Consider the following 24,382-nt stretch of genomic DNA (forward strand, 5'->3'; position numbering starts at 1 on the left):
TCTAGCAGCAAGAGATAGAAAGAGAAATTCCATTTAAAGTAATGGTAGACAATATAAAATACTTGGGAGTCTACTTGCCAAGACAAAGCCAGGCACTCTATGAACATAATTACAAAACACTTTTCACACAAATCAAATCAGATCTAAATAATTGGGAAAATATCAATTGCTCATGGATAGGCTGAGCTAATATAATAAAAATGACAATTCTACCTAAATTAATTTACCTATTCAGTGTCATACCAATCAGACTACCTAAAAATTATTTTATAGAGCTAGAAAAATTAATAACTAAATTCATCTGGAAAAACAAAAGGTCTAGAATATCAAGGGAAGTAATGAAAAAAATTCACAGGAAGGTGGGTTAGCTGTACCAAATCTGGAGCTCTACTATAAAGCAGCAGTCATCAAAACTATCTGGTACTGGCTAAGAAATAGAGTGGTAGATCAATGGAATAGGCTAGGCACAGGAAACATAGTAGTAAATGACACTAGTAATGTAGTGTTTGATAAACCCAAAGACTCCAGCTTCTGGGATAGGAACTCAGTATTTGACAAAAACTGCTGGGAAAACTGGAAGATAGTATGGCAGAAACTAGGCATAGACCAACATCTTACACCTTATACTAAAATAAGGTCAAAATGGATACATGATTTAGACATAAGAAGTGATGCCATAGGTAAATTAGGAGAGAAAGGAATAGTCTACCTTTCAGATCTTTGGAAAGGAAAACAGTTTATGACCAAAGAAGAGATAGAGTATATTATAAAATGCAAAATGGTTGATTTTGATTACATTAAATTAAAAAATTGTTGTACAAACAGAAGCAATGCATCCAAAATTAGAAGGGAGGCAGAAAGCTGGGAAACAGTTTTTATGGCCAGTACTTCTGATAAAGACCTCATTTCTAAAATATATAGGGAACTAAATCAAATTTATAAGAACCCAAGTCATTCCCCAATTGAGAAATGGTCAAAGGATATGAACAGGCAGTTTTCTGATGAAGAAATCAAAGCTATCTATTTCCATGTGAAAAAATGCTTTAATCTCTAATGATTAGAGAGATGCAAATTAAAACAACTCTGAGGTACCACCTGACACCTATCAGATTGGCTAATATGACAGAAAAGGAAAATGATAAATGTTGGAGAAGCTGTGCAATAATTGGAACACTAATGCATTGTTGGTGGAGCTGTGAACTGATCCACCCATTCTGGAGAGCAGTTTGGAATTATGCCCAAAGGGCTTTAAAACTATGCATACCCTTTTACCCAGCAATAACACGATTGTGTCTTTTCCCCAAAGAGATCATAACAAAGGAAAAAGGACCCACATGTACAAAAATATTTATAGCTGCTCTTTTTGTGGTGGCAAGGAATTGGAAGTTGAGATGCCCATCAATTGGGGAATGGCTGAACAAGTTGTGGTATATGAATATAATCGAATACTGTTGTGCTGTAAGAAACGATGAGCAGGAGGAGTTCAGAGAAACCTGGAAGGACTTGCATGAACTGATGATGAGTGAGATGAGCAGAACCAGGAGAGCACTGTACACAGTATCAACAACATTATGTGTTCATCAACTGTGATAGACTTGACTCTTCTCAGCAATACAATGGTCCAAGATAGTTCCAAAGGACTCAAGATGGAAAATGCTCTCTAAATCCAGAAAAAAAAAGAATTGTGGAATAGGGATGCAGATCAAACCATACTATTTCTTTTGTTTTGGGTGCTGTTGTTTTTCTTTTTTGAGGTTTTTCCTTTTTGCTCTGATTCTTCTCTTATAACATGACTTATGCAGAAATATGTTTAATGTTATTGTACATATATAATTTATGTCAGATTACTTGGTGTCTTGGGGAGGGGGGAAGGGAGTGGAGGGAGGGAGAAAAATTTGAAAGTTTATAAAAACAAATGTTGAAAACTATCTCTACATGTAACTGGAAAATAATAAAATAATTTTACAATTTAAAAGAAAAGAAGAAACAGAGTATGGTTGTGGCCTGGCCACTGGGCTTGGAACCAAGAAGCCTTGGATTCAATCCCTCCTTCAGGCTCTTACTCTAGCTTTGTGATCTTGGTCAAATCAGTCACTTTCTCTGTATCTGAATATCTTCATATGTAACATGAATGGATTGGATTTATTGGCTTCCCAAGTCCCTTTTAGCTCTAAATCTCTGATATTATGACATCTTGTGGGCTCAGTTTCCTTCTCTGTCAAATGAGGGGGTTGGATCAGATGATCTCTAAGGGAACTTGTAGTTTACCATTCTCTGATCCTGAGTCATAGAACTCCAGGTCTAGAGTAGGGTTAGGGGAGAGGGGGCTGAAAATTAGAGGGTCCCCTGGAACAGTGCTCAAGGCCACTCTTAGTTTGCCTTAAGACCCTGAAAGCCCCAGGGAAAATTCAAATGTGTTACCAGGAAGGAAGGCTTAACAGATCAATCCACTACCTGTCATTAATGCCTTCCATTGAATGAGCTTCTCACATGTCTAGCAGATATGGGAGGCTTTCTCTGATAAATCTGCCATTGCTTAGAGATAGGCAGGTTTTGATCTGGGTACTGGGGCTGTCAAGGCTGAGGTGTGTGTGGGGGTGTCACAACAGAAAGTTCTGGGCAGCCGGTGGGCCCAAGTCGTGGAGAGGACAAAGTGCAGATGGAGAAGCCCAGCAAACAAACTTTGCAAATGTCCCATTGGGTCCAGGGCCGTCCTCTGTGGACACCCAAAGGTTATCTTTTCTGAAAGCATCTTATCTGGAGTTTCTTCCTTTGTTTTCCACATCCACTGAGAAGCCTTTCCTTATCAGCTCTTCCCTTATCAGCCCTTGGTTCCTTTGCTTGTTGGCTGACAGCTGGCCTGAGGGCAAGCTGTGTGATCCAAGATGCTGTGTGAAGAAGGCCCATAAGAAGTCTCCTCGCCCCCTCAGTTTTCCTGGCAGGAACCTTCAGAGCTCCTCCGTGCTTTCATGCTGTGTGCACAGCGAGTCTTCCTTCCAGCCTGTTAGCAGGGGAAAATCTCCCATGAGACATTCCGGGGCTTCACAAGGCACAGGGCTTCCTCTGTGTGGCCGTCCTTCCATGGGAAGCCATTGGATGCCTTCCTCCATGACAGCAGAAGCTGTGGCCAAAAAACAAAAGAATTACCTGCAGTCAAATATGTGGTGAGGAGCCTCTCCACACTTATCTGCATTTCAGAGCTGTAACTAGGGTGTGCCATTGTGGCTTTTGTCCCAGGGCTTCAAAATATAGAGTGTTGACAGCCTTCTTTAGTTGTAGAAGCAACTGATCTTAAATCCTGGTTAGTGAGAATAATAAGATGCCCAGCCCATGGATGCCCTTCACTTTGGGCTTCTCAGCCTAAATTGAACTTGGGCTTTATGCTGTTTGCCTTGGGATCTTTGGCTGGGTTACTGAAATTACCAGCTGGGGCATCCTCAGATCCCCAACCCCATGGCTGTCCCTGAAGTCTTTTGCGTTCAATAGGATGGATTTGCCCAAGCTTGGACTCTTCTTTGGTTCAGTTGGAGATGCTCTCACTTGTTAAACACTTGGCCTACCCATACTCTTGCTTTGGTAGACAAACCCTTCATCCTTTCCCTTCTTCTTTTCCCTTCCTTTCTTCTTTGGAGTCTAAGACTTTTTTGTTTTCCTAGACTCATCAGAACCCAAATCTAGAGCTGGAAGGCACCTAAGAGGTAGCACATCTAGTCCAAACCACTCAGACAGACAAGGAAACTGAGGCCCAGAGCTTAGATTTGCTTCCAGTTTGCCAGATTAGAGAGTGCATGTTTTTTTGTTTTGTTTTGTTTTTGGTTTTTGCCACTTCTCTGTTTAGCTTTCCAAGTCTTTCCAAACTGGGGTCAAACTAGCTTTGCAACATCATCTATAATGATATACACGACTCCCTTTCTGACACTGGGAGATCCAGCTAATCTGGCCTTTTCTCTGTTTCTCCACCTCTTGTCTTATCCATCCTAACTTCCACCTCACACAGTCTTAGTTTTCCTTCAAGCTGCAGCACAAGCACCTACTTCTACATGAAGCCTTTTCTGATTCTTCCCAACTCCTGGGGTTCTCCCCCTCTAGCTGCTTTGCATTGATTCTCATTACATTTACTTAGTATCAGCTCAGATGTATCCTGGTTGTCACCCTTGCTAGAATAGTAGCTCATTGCCAGTAGGGGCTGTTTCATTCGTTGTATTTGTAACCCTAGTGCTTAGCACAGTGTCTGGTGCATTGGAGGTGCTTAATAAATGTTTGTTGATTGGCTGTACCCTAGTGTTGAATTATTCCAAACTTGGAAGGGATGGAATTGGGATGAGAACAATCAAAACCTTTAGTTTTCACTTGAAATTTGGAGGCAGAATCATCTCCATTTTAAGGGATGTGGTTCCTTTAACCAACTAGTTGTGTGACATTGGCCCTTCTTTGGGCCTCAGTTTCCTCTTCTGCCAGATTTAGCGTAACCATGTTGGGGTGATCAGTGATAGCTCACAGATCAATCCGCTATCCAGTTCATCCTCAGGCTGTACCATATCAAAGACACAGAAATCAAGTAGTGAAAGCATTTAGTTAAGACCTAAATAACAAGGAAGGGAGCAAATTAACAAACCCTTCTCTGCACCCACAAAGGGCTCCCTGTCTTCAACCCTCTAGATGTGTTCTTATCTACTTCCTCTTTAATCTTTCTAATTCCCTCACAAAGCAGCAATAGTAATTATAGTTCATGGGCAGGGGCTGGGGCTGGGTGGCACTGACATAGAAGGCATTTTGGGGGGGGGGCAGCAGCAGTCCAGTGGATCCTCCAGCATAGATGGATAGTCCAAGCATGGAGGCAGTTCTTCCAGGAATAAGGGAGGCCTGGCCCCCAGTGACACCTCTTCCTGCCCCAGTGGAGTCCTCTGACTCCAAACCCAGAATTCTTTTCGCTGTCCTACATTGTTACAACAAATTATAATTTTTGGTTCCAGAGAGTGGGGGAGAGAGGCTGGACTAGAATATGAATATGCCTTCTGTGCTTCTTGGAGTTGGAAACTGAGGCTGGACTAGAGGATCATTCAAGTTCTTTCTAGCTCTCAAACTCGATTTATGATTTGCAAAGTAAGCTAGTTTATATCAAAGGGTTACTCTTAAGCCACAGGCCAATGGATAAGTAAACTCATGTGTAAATTGAGACACATACAACACCATCTAAATGGTCAAAGGGTCACAGGCCTGTGTTCTTTTCCAAAAGGGACAAATAGAAAGGATGTGGAGAAAAACTGGCAAGAGACATCTGAGACTGGAGGGAACGTATCAGATAGAGGGGTGTGTGTGCATGTGTCAGGGGCCACAGAAGGGAGTTGGACTTTCCAAGTGGGTGGATTCCATTTTTCCTCAAGGAAGAAATGGAGAAAAAATGGAAAGGAGAAGAAGGGACCTTGAACCTTTGTAGGGGGATTGGGAAAGGCAAACAAATTCCTTCTCTTTGCTTAGCTCCATCAACTTTGGCTGTATGAATTTTATCCTTGAATTGAGACAAGGAGACGTCACTGCCCTGGTCTGATATGGAACAGGGCCCAAAGTTGAGATCAAACCACCAAGAAGGGTTGGTTTTAGATGCCAAGTTAAAATGAGGAAGGGAGGTTATCAACATTAGCATTCTGAATCGGGTTTGTGCAGAAGATCAAAGTGATGATAAGCTATGGTTGAGGACATCAGAGAAATAGCTAAGAGGATATCTGATTGTATCTCCAACTTTGTTCTAAAATATGTCCAAGAAATTTGTGATTGTCCAACGATGGCATTCATAATAGATATGCTTCAGGTATCAAAAGGTAGACAAGCCTCAAGGACTTTTAAAAAATTTTTTCATCTCAGGCCACAACCCCCCCCCCCCCATTAATGCTCCAACGATGTGACCTTGGCCTACTGCTGCCATCTGGTGGCAGTGTACTGAAAGTGTGCCCTTGGCCTACCATTGCCACCTGGTGGCTGTGTGAGGAAACAGTGAGGTCATTTATGTGAGAGGTCACAAAAATCAAACAAAGCCCCCGAGAGCAGAATCTGGAAAAATAAAAGGGATAAAATGACAGCTTCATGTCCCAGGGGACCAGCTGAATTAGGGCAGAAGAGAAGAGGGAAGATGGTTCCTGGACATATTTCTTATGGGCCACTCGACGATAGCTAAATAGCCTTTGATGGTACTGGAAGAATTGGGAATGATTCTCTTGTCTTGGCAATTGGAGAGTTGAGCCTGAGCCTTCTGTAAACATTGACATCTGTGAAAATACAAAGAAAACAAAATCAGGCAAGGAGAGAGAATACAGGTGCTGTCAATCTCAGGTCTTAAAGGTTAGAGCCTTTTCTTTTCAGAGACAAAGTACAAACTGTCTCCTGGAAAAGGTTGGGGAGCTGGGCCATGTTCTACATCTATAGGCATGTTTAAGGCTGCTGAGGTTATTCATCCCAAGAAAATGGTTCCCCCAATCTTTGGGCATTAAGAGCCTTCCTTTAGGGTCACCCCCCCCCAACAAACAAACAAACAAACAAAACCCAGGTGTCCTTAATCCCAACTCTTATTAAGCAGCCTCCTGAGAGCCTTAAAGTAAAAGGCTTGCTGTTTTTCTCAGCACCATTTGAAAGCGAATGAGGAGAGAAAGCATCAATGGAAGCCCAAGAGAAGCTGGTGAGTCCTTCCCAAAATCACAAGGCAGGCTCGCTGTGGAGTTAGTGAAGTGGGTTAGGGTTACCATTTGGTATTTTTTGTCTAAAATTATCTAAAATCATCCCATCTGCCTGGAAAAGACACTTAAGAAATTAGAATTATTTGGAGGAAAGAAATCTAATTTGCTAGGTAACATCAGTTTAACATAAAGCTATAAATACTTTTTCTGAATTCTTCAAAGTTTCCCATGCAAGTAATCAACAATCTTTTTCTTTTTCGGACTCAGCTAGGAGTCAGGAGAGAGAGAGAGAGGTCTTCCCAGGCATCAAGCTGAAAATATGCATTGAAAATTCACTTGCACTCTCCTTCCCATCCTCCCTTCCCAAACCTAGGCAACTTAATTGCTCCCTTACCTATGTATACAGTAATGACCAGATGGTCTACATGAACATACCTAAGCACTTTGGGGAGTTTGGTGGAGCAGCTCAGAGTTGTAGGGGAATTAAGTGGGCATTTGGTCCAAACTTTCCTGAACAGTATCTCTCACAATTGCGTGTCCTAAGACCTGGCCTTCACACTGATCAGTCATCAGCTAGTCACCTTCATCTTTATCCTTTTCTCAGTGCCTTTAGAGCAGTCTGTCACTTCCTTTCCATACCCACAGCTACTACCCAAACTGAACTCTTCAGTGCCTCACCAAAGGATGATCACACCTGATCTTGCCTACCATTTCTACCCTGCCCCCATCTTCCACAGTTTCCAGGCCTGTTTTCTCACTACCATTTTCACCTTGTGACTATTGCTCAGAGGTCTGGGGTGGCTATTTATCTAGCCTTGGAAATGTCCACTCCTTGGCTTGGTTTGATTGCCCCTCTCCAATTTGTCCCTCCCCTGAACTCCTCAGGATCGCTTCCCCTGAGTATCTTTTTACCAGCTGATTGGTATGAGGTGGTAAATTAGAGTTGTTTTAATTTGTATTTCTCTGATCAATAGTGATTTAGAGCATTTTTCATATGACTATGGATAGCTTTAATTTCTTCTTCTAAAAACTGCCTCTTCATAGCCTTTGACCATTTGTCAGTTGGGGAATGACTTGTATTCTTATAAATTCATTCAGTTCCCTATATGTTTGAGAAATGAGGCCTTTATCTGGGCCTTTACTTTGAGGATGGTTGATGTATCAAAGCCTTAGTGTAAGGGTTCTTCATCTTGTTTGTATTTGGCAGTCGGTCCAGTGAAGAAGTCTATGGACTCTTTAGAATCATGTTATTAAATGCATAAAATCTAGTAGAAAGAATTACAAAGGAACTCCGTTCCATTGAAATATAATTATCGACATATTTTAAAACAATGATAATATCAACAATTAACATTTTAAAGCACCTACAATGTGCCAGTGACTGTGTTTAAGTGCTGTTTTACAAATAGTTCATTTTCTCTTCACAACAACCCTTAGAGTTAGGTGTTATTATTATCCTGATGTTACAGTTGAGGAAACTAAGGCAAACAGAGGTTAAGTGACTTACCTAGGTCACGTAGCTAGTAAGTGTTTAAGGCCACACTTGAACTCTGGTCTTCCTACCAGACTCTAGGCCTGGTTCCCTGTGTACTATGGTACCACCTAGCTGCGACAGCGCACCCCCCCCCCCCCGCCCCACCAAATAAAACAAGTTCACAGATCCCAGATTAAGAATTACTGTCGGGGCAGCTAGATGAAGCAGTGGATAGAGCACCGGCCCTGGAGTCAGGAGTACCTGAGTTCAAATCCGGCCTCAGACACTTAACACTTACTAGCTGTGTGACCCTGGGCAAGTCACTTAACCCCAATTGCCTCACTAAAAAAAAAGAATTACTGTCTGGGGGCAGCTAGGAGGCACAGTGGATAAAGTACTGGCCCTGGAGTCAGGAGGACCTGAGTTCAAATCTGGCCTCAGATACTTGACACTTACTAGTTGCGTGACCCTGGGCAAGTCACTTAACCCTCATTGCCCTGCAAAAAAAGGAATTTCTGCCTTTCTGCTCTTTGGTTCTGAATTTCTTTGCTTTTAGTGTGATTACCGTAAATGGGACCCAATTTACTGGAGTGAATCTGCAGTTTTTAGGGACTGACTCAGGCTCAGTCCCAAAGCATCACTTTGGAACCCAAACTTAAACCATTGAAATGTGTTAGAGGGACTATTTGTTACTTGCATTGCCAGAGGCTAGATTTTGTGAGGTTTACTTTGGGTTCAGCTAGCTAATAGGTACAGTTCTATTGGACACATCATGTATTGAATCTGTCTGGCCTTGACTTTCCTCATCTGCAAAATGGATCTACCAACATTTGTTCAGCTTGCTTTACAGTTATTCCCTCAGTCAACAAAAATTTATTAAGGACTTACTCTGTGCCAAGTATTATACTGAACACTGGGAATACAAATAGACAGCCCTTGCCTTCAAAGTGCTTACATTCTGATGGGTAAAGATAACACAAAAGACAGATTGATGTGTGTGTGTGGGGGGGGTGGCGGCAAAAGTGCCCATCTGAGGACACAGTACAGAACATCCAGAATAAAATCTGAAGAGGAATGAGATTGTGAGATTATAGTTTATGGATTCCACCCATTTTCTGCAAATCCTCAGCTATTGCCAATGGTGCTCCCATAAGCCTTTGTTCTTTCAGGACCATGTGATAGAGTTCACTCAGATTTAGAAACTTGGATTACTTGAATCTACTAGCATGAAAAAGAAGCTAGGCTGGTCACATGTTGAAAAGAAGGAATAACCAATGGATGTTCCATGTGTGCCAGTGGTAGCCACGTCATGGCAATCTGAAGTGAGGAAGGCACCCAGCTCATGGGCTGCATCCTGGATGGCAAATTTGTGTGAGGGAATGAGTAAGAAATGAGAAGTTAGGGTAATGCTTAAACCCACTTTCCTTAATGATCCTTTCTGCCCACAGATTTCTTTGTTATTTAGAATTTTATTTTTCCCAAATTACATGTACTTATTGATTTTTTTGTGAGGCAATGAGGCTTAAGTGACTTGCCCAGGGTCACACAGCTAGTAAGTGTCAAGTGTCTGAGGTCTGGTTTAAACTCAGGTCCTCCTTAATCCAGGGCCAGTGCTTTATGCACTACACCACCTAGCTGCCCCACCCAAATTGAGTGTAAAACAATTTTTTTTAAATTAATAAAGTATTTTATTTTTTCCCCATTACATGTAAAGATAGTTCTCAACTTTTGTTTATACAAGCTTTCTAATTTCAGATTTTTCTCCCTCCCTCCCCCCTCCCCTAGGCAGCAGGTAATCTGATATAGGTTATATTTATACACACACACACACACACACACACACACACACACACACACACATATATATATATACACATAATAACATTTAAACATATTTCTACATTACTCATGTTATAAGAGAAAAATCAGAGCAATGACGAAAAACCTCAAAATAGAAAAACATCAGCACCAAAAACAAAAGAAATAGTATGGTTCATTCAGTATCTATACTCCACAGTTCTTTTTTTTTCCCTTGGATTTGGAGATCCTCTTCTATCATGAGTTCCCTGGAACTCTTCTGTACCACTGCATTGGTGAGAAGAATATAGTCCATCACAGTAGATCAACACTCAATGTTGATGATACTGTGTACAATGTTCTTCTGGTTCTGCTCATCTCACTCATCATCAGCCCATGCAAGATACTCCAGGTTTCTCTGAACTCCTCCTGCTCATTGTTTCTTACAGCACAATAATATTCCATCACATTCATATACCACAACTTGTCCAGCCATTCCCCAATTGATGGGCATCACCTCAACTTCCAATTCCTTGCCACCACATAAAGAGCAGCTATAAATATTTTTGTACATGTGGGTCCCTTTCCCCTTTCCATGATTTCTTTGGGAAAAAGACCCAAAAGTGGTATTGCTGGGTCAAAGGGTATGCACAGCTTCATAGCCCTTTGGGCATAGTTCCAAACTGCTCTCCAGAATGGTTGGATCAGTTCACAGCTCCACCAACAATGCATTAGTGTTCCAATTTTTCCACAGCTTCTCCAACATTTATTATTTTCCTTTTTTGTAATTTTAGCCAATCTGATAGGTGTCAGGTGGTACCTCAGAGTTGTTTTAATTTGCATCTCTCTAATCATTAGAGATTTAGAGCATTTTTTCACATGGGAATAGATAGCTTTGGTTTCTTCATAAGAAAACTGCCTGTTCATATCCTTTGACCATTTCTCAATTGGGGAATGACTTGGATTCTTATAAATTTAATTTAGTTCCCTATATATTTTAGAAATGAGGTCTTTATCAGAAGTGCTGGCCATAAAAACTGTTTCCCAGCTTTCTGCCTCCCTTCTAATTTTGGATGCATTGCTTCTGTTTGTACAACAATTTTTTAATTTAATGTAATCAAAATCATCCATTTTGCATTTCATAATATTCTCTATCTCTTGTTTGGTCATAAACTGTTTTCTTTTCCAAAGATCTGAAAGGTAGACTATTCCTTTCTCTCCTAATTTGCCTATGGCATCACTTCTTATGTCTAAATCATGTATCCATTTTGACCTTATTTTAGTATAAGGTGTAAGATGCTGGTCTATGCCTAATTTCTGCTATACTATCTTCCAGTTTTCCCAGCAGTTTTTGTCAAATACTGAGTTCCCATCCCAGAAGCTGGAGTCTTTGGGTTTATTAAACACTACATTACTAGTGTCATTTACTACTGTATTTCCTGTGCCCAGCCTATTCCATTGATCTTCCACTCTATTTCTTAGTCAGTACCAGATAGTTTTGATGACTGCTGCTTTATAGTAGAGCTCCAGGTTTGGTACCGCTAACCCACCTTCCTGTGAATTTTTTTTTCATTATTTTGCTGGATATTCTTGATTTTTTTGTTTTTCCAGATGAATTTTGTTATTATTTTTTCTAGCTCTATAAAATAATTTTTAGGTAGTCTGATTGGTATGGCAATTAATTTAGGTAGTATTGTCATTTTTACTACATTAGCTCTGCCTATCTTTCCAATTATTTAGATCTGATTTGATTTGTGTGAAGAGTGTTTGGTAGTTGTGTTCATAGAGTTCCTGGGTTGGTCTTGGCAAGTAGACTCCCAAGTATTTTATATTATCTACTGTTACTTTAAATGGAATTTCTCTTTCTATCTCTTGCTGTTGGACTTTGTTGGTCATGTATAGAAATGCTGATGATTTATGTGGATTTATTTTATATCCTGCTACTTTGCTAAAGTTGTTCATTGTTTCAAGTAATTTTTGAGTTGATTCTCTAGGATTCTTTAAGTATACCATCGTATCATCTGCAAAGAGTGATAGTTTTGTTTCCTCCTTGCCTATTCTAATTCCTTTAATTCCTTTTTCTTCTCTGATTGCTAAAGCTAACATTTCTAGGACAATAATAAATAATAGGGGTGATAATGGACATCCCTGTTTCACCCCTGATCTTATTGGGAAGGCCTCTAATTTAGCTCCATTGCATATAATGCTTGCTGATGGCTTTAGGTAGATACTGTTTATTATTTTAAGGAAAGCTCCACCTATTCCTAAGCTCTCTAATGATTTTATTAGGAATGGGTGCTGTATTTTGTCAAAAGCTTTCTCTGCATGTATTGAGATAATCATATGATTTTGGTTGGTTTTCTTATTGATGTGGTTGATTATGTGGATAGTTTTCCTAATGTTGAACCAGCCCTGCATTCCTGGTATAAATCCCACCTGTTCATAGTGTATTATCCTGGTGATCACTTGCTGTAATCTCCTTGCTAATATCTTATTTAAGATTTTAGCATCTGCTCTTTACGTGGTAGCAAGGAATTGGAAGTTGAGGGGGTGCCCATCAATTGGGGAATGGCTGGACAAGTTGTGGTATATGAATACAATGGAATACTATTGTGCTCTAAGAAATGATGAGCAGGAAGAGTTCAGAGAAACCTGGAGGGTCTTACGTGAGCTGATGATGAGTGAGATGAGCAGAACCAGAAGAACATTGTACACAGTATCATCAACATTGAGTGTTGACCTACTGTGATGGACTATATTCTTCTCACCAATGCAATGGTACAGAAGAGTTCCAGTGAACTCATGATAGAAGAGGATCTCCAAATCCAAGAAAAAAAAAAGAAAGAAAGAACTGTGGAGTATAGATGCTGATTGAACCATGCTATTTCTTTTGTTTTGGGTGCTGTTTTTTTTTTCTGTTTTGAGGTTTTACATCACTGCTCTGATTTTTTCTCTTGTAACAGGATTAATGCAGAAATAGGATTAATGTTATTATGTATATATATGTGTGTGTATATATCTATATCTATATGTATAGAGATATACAGATATAACCTATATCAGATTACCTGCTGTCTAGGGGAGGGGGGAGGGAGGGGAGGGAGAGAGGGAGGGAGAAAAATCAGAAATTGTAAAGCTTGTATAAACAAAAGTTGAGAACTATCTTTACATGTAACGGAAAAAAATAAAATACCTTATATATTTAAAAAAAAAGATTTTAGCATCAATATTCATTAGGGAAATTTGTCTATAATTTTCTTTCTCTGTTTTTGCTTTGCCTGGTTTTGGTATTCCCACCATATTTGTTTCATAAAACGAATTGGGTAAAACTCCTTCTTCACCTATTTTTCCAAATAATTTGTATAATTTGGAATTAATTGTTCTTTAAATGTTTGGTAAAATTCACCTGTAAACCCATCTGGCCCTGGGGATTTTTTCTTAGGGAGTTCATTAATGGCTTGTTCAATTTCTTTTTCTAATATGGGTTTATTTAAGGATTTTATTTCCTCTTCAGTTAACCTGGGCAGTTTGTATTTTTGTAAATATTCATCCATTTCATTTAGATTGTCAAATTTATTGGCATACAGTTGGGCAAAATAATTCCTAATTATTGATTTAATTTCCACTTCATTTGTGGTAACATCACCTTTTTCATTTTTGATACTGGTAATTTGGTTTTCTTCTTTCTTTTTTTTAATCAAATTAACCAATATTTGGGGGCAGCTAGGTGGTGCAGTGGATAAGCACCGGCCCTGGAGTCAGGAGTACCCGAGTTCAAATCCGGCCTCAGACACTTAACACTTACTAGCTGTGTGACCCTGGGCAAGTCACTTAACCCCAATTGCCTCACCAAAAAACAAATAAACCAATATTTAATCTATTTTATTGTTTTTTTCACAAAACCAGCTCTTAATTTTATTGATTAATTCTATAGTTTTGTTGCTTTCAATCTTATTAATTTCTCCTTTAATTTTCAGGATCTCTAGTTTAATATCTAATTGGGGATTTCTAATTTGTTCTTTTTCTAGTTTTTTAAGTTGCATGCCCAATTCATTAATCTGCTCTTTCTCTTTTTTATTCATGTAAGCATTTAGAGCTATAAATTTTCCCCTAAGCACTGCTTTGGCTGCATCCCATAGATTTTGGTATGTTGTCTCATTATTGTCATTCTCTTGGATATAGTTATTGATTGTTTCTATGATTTGTTGTTTGGCCCATTCATTTTTTCCTGGCTCTTTCTTACATGTAATTTTTATTGCATTATGATCTGAGAAGGATGCATTTACTATTTCTGCCTTTCTACATTTAACTATGATGTTTTTGTGCCCTAATACATGGTCAGTTATTGAAAATGTGCCATGTACTGCTGAGAAAAAGGTATATTCCTTTCTATCCCCATTCAATTTTCTCCAGACAGCTATCATGTCTAACTTTTCTAGTAATCTATTCACTTCTTTCACTTCTTTCTTATTTATTTTTAGGCTAGATTTATCTAATTCTGAGAGGGGAAGATTCAGATCCCCCACTAGTATAGTACTATTGTCTAATTCCTCTTGTAACTCATTTAACTTCTCCTTTAAGAACTTGGATGCTATACCAATTGGCGCATACATATTTAATATTGATATTACTTCATTATCTATAGTACCTTTTAGCAAGATGTAATTTCTTTCCTTATATCTTTTAATGAGATTTATTTTTGCCTCTGCTTTGTCTGAGATAAGGATTGCTACCCCTGCTTTTTTTACTTTAGCTGAAGCACAATATATTCTGCTCCAGCCTTTACTCTGCGTGTATCTCTCTGCTTCAAATGTGTTTCTTGTAAACACATTCTGGTTTTTAATACGCTCTGCAATTCGCTTCTGTTTTATAGCAGAGTTCATCCCATTCACATTCACAGTTATTATTCCTGACTGTCTATTCCCTTCCATTCTGTTTACCCCCTTTGTACTTCCCCCCCCTTCTTTCACCCTATTCCTCCTCACTGACTTTTTACTTCTTACTCCTGCCTCCCCCAATCTGCCCTCCCTTTTATCACCCCCCTCTCTTTTCTTTACCCTTTTCTCCCTTGCTTTTGTCCTCCCTTCTATCAGTCCCCCCTTTCCCTTCCCCTTTTGCTTCCCTAAAGAATGAGCTAAGTTTCTTTATCCCAATGAACGTATGTTATTCCCTCTTTGAATCAAATCTAATGAGAGTAGGGTTGAAACAATGTTCACCCCTCCTTTCTTTCCCTCTATTGTAACAGGTTTTTTTCACCTCTTCATATGATATAATTCATCCCATTCCACCTCCCCTTTCCTCTCTTCCCCATAGACTCCCTTTTTAACCCCTTAATTTTTTTTGTATCATCACATCAAAGACAATTTATATTTATACCCTCTGTGTAAAGTCCTTCTCTCTGCCCAAATACATGTACAGTTCTTAAGAGTTATGAGTATTATCTTCCCGTGTAGGGATATAAACAGTTTAACCTAATTGAGTAACTTTTTTCCCCTGTGTTTACCTTTTTAAACTTCTCTTGAGTCTTGTATGTTAAGATCAAATTTTCTATTCAGTTCTGGTCTTTTCCTCAGGAAAGATTGAAAGTCCCCAATGTCATTAAATGTCCATCTTTTCCCCTGAAAGAGAATGCACATTTTTGCTGGGTAATAGATTCTTGGCTGCAGTCCAAGCTCCTTTGCCTTCCAGAATATCATATTCCAAGCCTTGCGGTCCTTTAATGTTGAAACTGCCAGGTCCTGAGCAATCCTGAGTGTGGCTCCATGACATTTAAATTGCTTCTTTCTGCATGTTTGTAATATTTTCTCCTTCATCTGATAATTCTGGAATTTCGCTACAATATTCCTTGGAGTTTTCCTTTTGGGGTCTCTTTCAGGAGGTGATTGGTGGATTCTTTCAATGATGATTTTATTCTCTGATTCTATGATATCAGGGCAGTTCTCCTTAATAATTTCCTGGAATATGGTGTCTAGATTCTTTTTGTGGTCATGGCTTTCAGGCAGTCCAATGATTCTCAGATTGTCTCTCCTGGATCTGTTTTCCAGATCAGTTGTCTTTCCAATGAGGTATTTCACATTTTCTTCTATTTTTCATTCTTTTGATTCTGCTTGACTGATTCCTGGTGTCTCATGGATTCCTTATCTTCCAACTGTCCAATTTTAATTTTTAAGGCATTGTTTTCTTCAATGAGATTATGCACCTTTTTTTCCATTTGGCCAAGTGAATTTTTTAAGGCATTGTTTTCTTCAGTGAAATGATTCACTTTTTTTTTCCATTTAGCCAGTCAATCTTTCTGCTTCCTTTTCCAAGCTGCTGATTCTTTTTTCATAGTTTTCTTGTTTTGCTTTCATTTCTCTACCTATTTTCCTTCTACCTCTCTCAGTTGATTTTTAAAATCCTTTTTGAGCTCTTCCAGGAAGGCTTTTTGTTCTTCAGACCAGTTCACCTTCCCTCGTGAGGCTTCAGATGTAGGCAATTTGAGGGTATTGTCCTCATCTGAGTTTGTGTTGGCTTCTTCCCTATTGATACAGAAGCTCTCAATGGAGAGGGCTCTTTTTTGCTTCTTACTCATTATTGCAGCTTATTTATTTATTCTTTAAGTTGAGATCTGCTCTGGGGGCACCAGGGTCCCTGTTTTGGGCTTCTTGTGCAGGGGTATAGGTGCTGTGTGACCGGCTTTTTACTCTGAGGCCTTTATAGTGTGTGCAGTTCGCCCCCCTGCACTTCCTGTCTGAGCGCCCTCGGTCAGGTGCCCGATCCCACCTGTCCTGTTCGTGGCCCTACAGCTGGCAATTTGCCCTCTTGGCTGGTGCAGATAGGTTTTTCCACTGTCCTTCTTGGCCACCAGATTTTTGAGCCAGGTTCCAGGGGCCTCAGTTGTTTGGCTGTGGCCCGCAGCTCTTGCTGACTTTCCCCAACCCCCTCAGCGCTGGGCTGTTGCCCTGCGCTGGGCCTCCCTTTTGCCCGAGTCAGACCGACCTTTTCCTGAAGTCTTCTAAATTATCTCTGGTTGGAAGACTGTGTCTCTCTGTCTCTTTGCAGGTTCTGTAGTTTCAGAATCCATCCAGAAGCTTGATATAATGTTCTATTTGAGGGAATAGAAGGAGAGCTCAGGCAGCTTGCTGCTTCCTCTCCGCCATCTTGGATCCCAGTCATCTAAAACAAATTTTAACATCAATTTTTTTCAACTTTGTTTTCCAAATGCTCTTCCTCCCTCCCTCTCCACCCCCCACTTAAGAACTCAAGCAATTCATATAAGTCATACATATGTAGCCAGGCAAAACATTTCCACATTAGTCAGGTTGTGAAAGAAAACAGACAAAAAAAAACTTTAGAAAAAGGAACTAACAAAAAATGCTTCAACCTATATTCAGATACCATCAATTCTTTCTCTGTAGATGGATTGCATTTTTCAAAAGTCCTTCAGAGTTGTCTTGGATCATCATATTGCTGAAAATTCACAGCAGATCATCTTACAATATTGCTGTTATTTTGTATACATTTCATTTTGTATCAGCTCATTTAAGTCTTTCCAGGTTTTTCTGATAACATCCTGCTCATCATTTTTTATAATAAACTACATTTATATAGTACTTTAAAGAGAGATTTCCTCACAGTAAACCCACAAAGTTTACCTTATACCTGACAAAGAATTTTCTTCACAATAGCCCAGCAAAATAAGTACCATATGTTTTATCCTCCTCCTCTTCCTCCTCTTCCTCCACAGGTTTCTTTGGAGGAGAGTTCCTAGCCATGGAAACAATCTCTGAGCAATGTCAAGGGTCATAGAACCACAGGATAATAGACTGAAGGCTAGAGTGGGGTGGATGACACCTTAAGGAACCCAGTCCCCATTATTACCCTAATGCCAGGTCATGTTTAGCTTTAAAAGTCCTTCAGGTTTATTCAATAAATCTATCAGATACCTGCCCTGTGTTAGGTACTGGAGATACAAAGACAAAAGTCCCTGCCTTCAAGGGGTTTACATTCTATCAAGGGAAATAGATTCTATGCATGTATATGTATACAAAGTATAAATGATGTAATTCATGGGGGGAAGGCCTAGCAGGTGGGGGTACATCTAGAAAGGCTTCATTTAGATGATGGTGCTTGACAAATATGACATATTGAATTGCTTGATTTCATAGGGAAGGTTGAGGAGGGAGGGAAGAAGAAAAGTTTAGAAAACAGAATTAGTTCAAAAACCTTAATCTCATCAGAGTGGTCTTAAGGAGGGAATAACATTCACAGGCAAGCGGGAGGAGTAATCTATTTAACCCTACAGGAAAGTAGGAGGGGAAGATGATAAGTTAGGAAGGGTGAAAGAAGTGGGGGCAGTCATAAGTAAAACACTTTTGAAGAGGAATAGGGTAAAAGAAGCTAGAAAATAGAGTAAATATCATGGGAAGGGAATAGGATGGAGGGAAATAGTTATGATGATTGATTATAATGGCAAATATATGTTACCTACTTTGCTGGGCTATTATGAAGAAAACTCTTTGTCAAGTTTATGGTACTATTTACAGGTTATGAGGAATAGGATACTATCAGAAAAACCTGGAAAGACCTACATGAACTGATGCAGAGTTAAATGTACTATATACAAAATAACAGCAAATAGCGTAAGATGATCTGCTGGGAAGCATGTGGTTACTTTCAGCAAGGCAATGATCCTGAAGGACTTATGAAAATTGCAATCCATCTACAGAGAAAGAACTGATAGTATCTGAAAACAGATGGAAACACATTTTTAAAAAATTGTTTTTGACAATTCCTTAATCTGAAGTTTTGTTTTTTAACTATTTTTTCTCACAACCTAGCTAATGTGGGAATGTTTTCCATGACTATTCATGTATAACTTACTTTGAATTGCTTGAGTTCTTGTGGGTGGGGGGGTGGGAAGGGAGGGAGGAAGAGAAGTTGGAACACAAAGTTTTAAAAAATTGATGTCAAAATTTGTTTTTACATATATTTTGGAAAATAAAATTCTATTCAACTAAAAAAAAAACAAAACAAAAATGAAGATGGTGCTTGAAATCAGAGATTTCAAGAGGGGGGGGAGGGTATGCCCATTACTCACTCTCCTCTGTACTCTGTAGATTTGGGCCAAATTGGGCTACTTCCTGCTCCTCATGGAAGACATCCCATCTTCTACCTCTGTGCTGTTGAATAGGCCTTCCTCTAGGCCTGTTATGCTTTTTCTCCTCACCTTGGTCACTCTGAATCCCTGACCCTCCTCCAAAGCTCAGCTCAAATTCTGCCCCTTAGAGGAAGTCTTTCCAGAACACCCATGTGTCAGTTACATCCTGTCAGATGGGCACGGCCTCCTCGGGAAAATTACTTTGTCTATTATGTTGTGTATGGACATGATGCTTTCACCACCCCAAATACTGGAGTACTTCCCCTTGTTTGTGTGCTGTCTATGGACCCCTCCTCAGAATAATGATTTGTTGCTTACCTTCATAATTGAAGGAAATGCTCAATGTTAGAGGTTCGTGCAAAGCAAATTCATAGACTTCAGGTTAAGAATTTCTATTTTTAAAATTTTCTTTCTTTTCTTTCCTTTTTTCTATTTTTCTTTCTTTATCTATTTATTCATTCATTCATATATTTATTTATTTTGCAGGGCAATGAGGGTTAAGTGACTTGCCCAGGGTCACACAGATAAGTGTCAAGTGTCTGAGGCCGGATTTGAACTCAGGTCTTCCTGAATCCAGGGCTGGTGCTTTATCCCACCTAGCTGCGCCACCTAGCTGCCCCCTATTTTGATTTTTTGTTAAGAATTTCTTGCCCACAATAGAAAATAAACTCTTTGAGGGCAGGGACCATTTCGTTGAGCTTCATTGTCACCAGCAGTATTGGTGAGTAAGGCAGGCAGAGCTGTTTGGTGTTCCACTTGCCTGTGCACAGAATCAAGGTTGGGGCTCCCTGCCTCCTCCCTTCACCAAAGTGTGGTTTCTTCCTGGAAAACTGACCTCTCTTCCTGCTTCTGATGGGCTTGGCTTTCCTTTGGAGGCCAGCCCAGGTGAGGCTGCTACCTTCCAGGGAAGACCCCACCTGCTCCCATTTGCCCACTCATCTCTGTGGTGTTAGCTCAACTTCTAGGACCATTTCCCCAAGGATTATTCTCCCTTCCTCACTTCACTGCTCATCTTTTTTTTTTTTAATTTTGCGGTTCAATGGGGGTTAAGTGACTTGCCCAGGTTCACATAGCTAGTCTCAAGTGTCTGAGGCTGGATTTGAACTCAGGTCCTCCTGAATTCAGGGCCAGTGCTTTATCCACTGCGCCACCTAGCTGCCCCCTTCACTGCTCATCTTTATTAAATGTATGACTCTCAACCCCGCCCCCCCAGCCAGTTTGCACTGGCAAAATCAAAAAATCTCTCTTGAGTTTACAAAATGTTAATCATTTCTCTCGCCCCTTTCTGGGCCATCCCTTCTTCCATATGCACATTCACATAAGTAGAAAGAGCATAGCTGTGATTGTGCTCTGGTGTAAAGCTTCAGACACTTAATAGGAAGCCCTTAAAAGGAAGTGTAAGGACAGCCATGGGGGCTGCAGCCCGGTCGGGGCTTACTCTCTCTGGCCCATTCTCAGGAGTGAGCGCATCTCTACTCTCAAGGGAGCACTAAGCCGTCTCGCCAACAGCCACCTGTTCTTGCTGTCAGATGGGCACGAGTCGACTCCAGCCTGGACTTTTTCTGCATTGCAGTATTTCTGGTGCCTGCAACTTTTCTTTGCCAGTCGGAGAGGATATACTGGGAAGGTTCCCCATAAGGCCCCTGGCTGGGGGCTCTTCTTGCATCACTACTTTCCTCTATCCTCAACATCAAGTTTTCTCTTCCTTCTTCTAGGAGTGGGGGATGGGGGATAGAGTGCTTCCTCACTCTCTGAAGCCCTCCTTATGAGAAGTGGTCCAGCTCCCAGACTTGGGGTCCTTACTGGTCTCTAGGGGGAGCCAGGGCTCTGCAAGCCCAGGGCCTTGCACATAGTAGGCACTTAGAAATGCTTGTCTAATTGGCACTGGACTGGCCCGAAGGGAGTGATGTGACTCAGTGTCTCAATGGCTGCCAACCAGGGTGGGTAGATCTGCTCAATGCCCTATCATGTCCCCACCAGTGAGAGAGCAGGGCAAAGAAGCTGCAAGCTGATTTAGTAAAGAAAGCAGCCCAAAGGCATGGGTCCTGAACCCTGGGCAGCTCTGCATTACCAGCAGTTACAGGAAAGCAGCTCTTTGGGAGGTATTTTCATTCCCTCCCTCCTTTCTTTGTCTTCAATGACTCAGGCCTTCATTTCATGAAAACTCTGAACCAGATTACTTTCTTTTTTTGTGGGGCAATGAGGGTTAAGTGACTTGCCCAGGGTCACACAGCTAGTAAGTGTCAAGTGTCTGAGGCTGGATTTGAACTCAGGTCCTCCTGCTTTATCCACTGCACCACCTAGCTGCCCCCAGATTACTTTCTAATAGCAGGCAAGCCCCATGAACCTGCTTTTTCTCAAATAGATCCACAAAAAAGAACCTAAGACTTAATTGGTATCTCTGTGGAAGCCATAGGTGTGTCCTTTCCAAAGGACGAGTGAGTTTCCAAGAGGTGCACAGTATTCTGCAGGTGTTTTAGCCTGTTGGATAGCCTGTGTTGTACAAACCCCAAAGCCCCGGGAAACTGTTGTCTTTCTGTCCTGGGGCCAGCTCCGTGGATAGGCCCTGGTGACTGAATGGAATCCCCCCAAACAGGGGGAGCCTTTTACCACTACTCCTGTTTTTCTGTGTGCACACAGAAAGAGGGGCCCAGGATTCAATCTAGAGGGAGCAGGATGGGGTTGGGCTGGAGCTGAATGCCAGGCAAATTCTCTGACCCTAGGGTAGGGCAGCCCCATGTCAGGGAATTAGTCAGGACATCAAGGCAGGTAACTGGGAGCCAGCCCTTGGAAGAATGGTGGAATGGGATGTGTGTTGATTTCAGCACTCTCATACTGTCCCCTAGCGCCCCACCCCTTTACTGCAGCTCCCAGCTCTGCCTACAGCTCCCATTCCTTCAGTATCTGATTTTCTGCTGACTTTAGGGGAGCTAAACAGTTTGATGAGCTAGTTCACACTAAAGTGTGACAGACCCACAGTCTAAGATATTCTTTTTAGCAAAGGAATGTGCATCTTAAACGAGGATACCGTGTGGGGACCCCATATCAACCCCCAAATATTAAGGTGTAGCAGTGAGATGCCAAGCTGTCCAGAAGGTGTGTGAAGAGTACCAGAGAGTCACAGGGGATCTGCTCAGAGGTCCCATTTTACAGAAAAAGACACTGAGGCACAGGTACTAAGTAGCAGAGCATAGATTGGAGCCCAGACCCCAAGACTCTAGTCCAACCGCTGCCTCATTTTGGGGGCAGGTGGGGGGCCTTACTGGGCTCCCATTCTATGATGTAGGGGCTCTGAAGACATGCTCTGGTACTCTGTCCAAATGGAACAGGGAGAAAGTGCAGGATTTTTTTTTAAGAAGGATGTTTTTAATGAACATTAAATAGTCATTTCCCCCGATTTGAGATGGCAGACACAGGCGAGATAAGAAGAAATAGCTCAGCTTAGACAATACTTTGCAAAGAAAAAGACAGGGAGTGGGAATGAAGGCAGCTGTTCTCTACCTAGCAAAGTAAAGAATAGTACAGAAAAGGAAATATTCATTTGCTTTGAGTCATGAAATTACCCTCCAGGCTCCAAGGACAGCTTCTATCCAAGCAGGAGGGAAAGATGTTCTTACTGTGAAACCCAATTGGAGAGAAGAACACTGTCTTCTTAGCATGGCCCCTTGGTGAGGGAGGTAGATGCCTGCTGTGGGCACTGAGCAATGTGGCCCTATCCAGAAGGGCCTGGTGCAGCCCCACCCAGCCGCCTTCCTCCCAAAGGCAGACCATCAATAAAATCATGGAAGGAAGTCCAAGATCAAAAAGAGGTGCCTTTGGCTGAAAGGAATTCAAGGCAAGATGAGTTGGCCATAGAACAGTGGAGAGAAAACTGGTCTTTGGCAGTCAAGAATATGTACCCTGAATTCTGGGGAGCCTAGTAGTAGGTGCTTAATGAACTTGGGTAGGATTGGCTCCAGTTGGGAATTGTGAAGGCAAATTGACTTAAAGGATGTCTTCCTGTGGGAAAAAGGTGGGCCCATCACAGGGCTATGGGACATGAGGGATAATTGGTGATGGCCAGTTCCAGGGTTCCAAGCTGTGGCTTCAGCCATCATGGGCCAAGCAGGACAAGGCCAACCTGCCTCCCACATGCCAACCCCTCAAATGCTGGAAGAAAGTTCTCATGGCCTCCTCTTTAGGTTAAATGTGCTAAGGTCCTTCACCAGGGCCTTATGTGGCCTGAACTGGAGGGTCATTATTATCCTGATCACCTTCCTCTGAACAGTCTCCAGATAGGGACTGGACTGGTGACTTCTTGGTTTTAGGAATTCCAAGGTAAGGTGAAAACCCTCTACTATTGCAGGTTAGCACTTTTGAATCTTACGGTTTTGGAGAGTTGACTACAACTATCCAAAGTAAATGACTTGCTCAGGCCTATAGTTGGCACTGTGATTAGAGCGTTGAGCCTAGAGTTAGGAAGACCTGAATTCAAATCCAGTCTCAGACACTTACTAGCTACGTGACCCTGGGCAAGTCACTTAACCCTCATTGCCCTGCAAAAAAGAGTACAGTGCCTTGCACATAGTAGGCACTTAATAAATGCTTATTCCCTTCTCCTTCCTCTGCTTCCCCTCAGGGTCACAAAACCAGCATATATAAGAGTCAGAACTTGAACTTAGGGCTCCCTGGTATTGAGAATTGACTCTGCTTTACTGCAGGTTACCAATAGTCTTCAGAAAATGCGATACTCAGAACTGAACCTTCTTTCAGATGAGGGCAGACGACAAGACTTATCCATACCATAGCCATGGATACTATACTTCTTGTAATACAATCTAAAATGGCTTTAGCTTTCTTGGCTGCCACTGTCTTCCTGAGCTGTCCAATAGCATCAGGTCAGGCAGCCAGATGGGAGATTTAAGTCCAAATAGATGTTAGCTTGATGGAGCAGAAAGAGCCCAGAACTTAAGTCTGAAGATCTAGGTTTGACTCCCAATTATGAGCTGTGTGACCTTAGGTAAGCAAATCAATCATCCCAAGCCTCAGTTTCACCATCTGTAAAATGGAGAGATTAACAATACCTCTTAAATAGCTGTTGTAGTGCTCAAATAAAATTACAGGATGGTAGAGAGACTGTATGTGAAATCATTTGGTAAATGGGAAAATACTACCTGGATGTGAAAGATGATGGTGGATGATGATGGTGATAGAGATAAATAACTAGGTATTTTTCTGGCATGATTCCCAGATTCCTCTCTAATGTGGAGGCAGAACTATCTCTATGGTACCTAAATGTGCTTAGCTTAACTTATGGTACCTAAA

Source organism: Dromiciops gliroides, chromosome X (genome assembly GCF_019393635.1).
Source record: "Dromiciops gliroides isolate mDroGli1 chromosome X, mDroGli1.pri, whole genome shotgun sequence".
Lineage (NCBI taxonomy): Eukaryota > Metazoa > Chordata > Mammalia > Microbiotheria > Microbiotheriidae > Dromiciops > Dromiciops gliroides.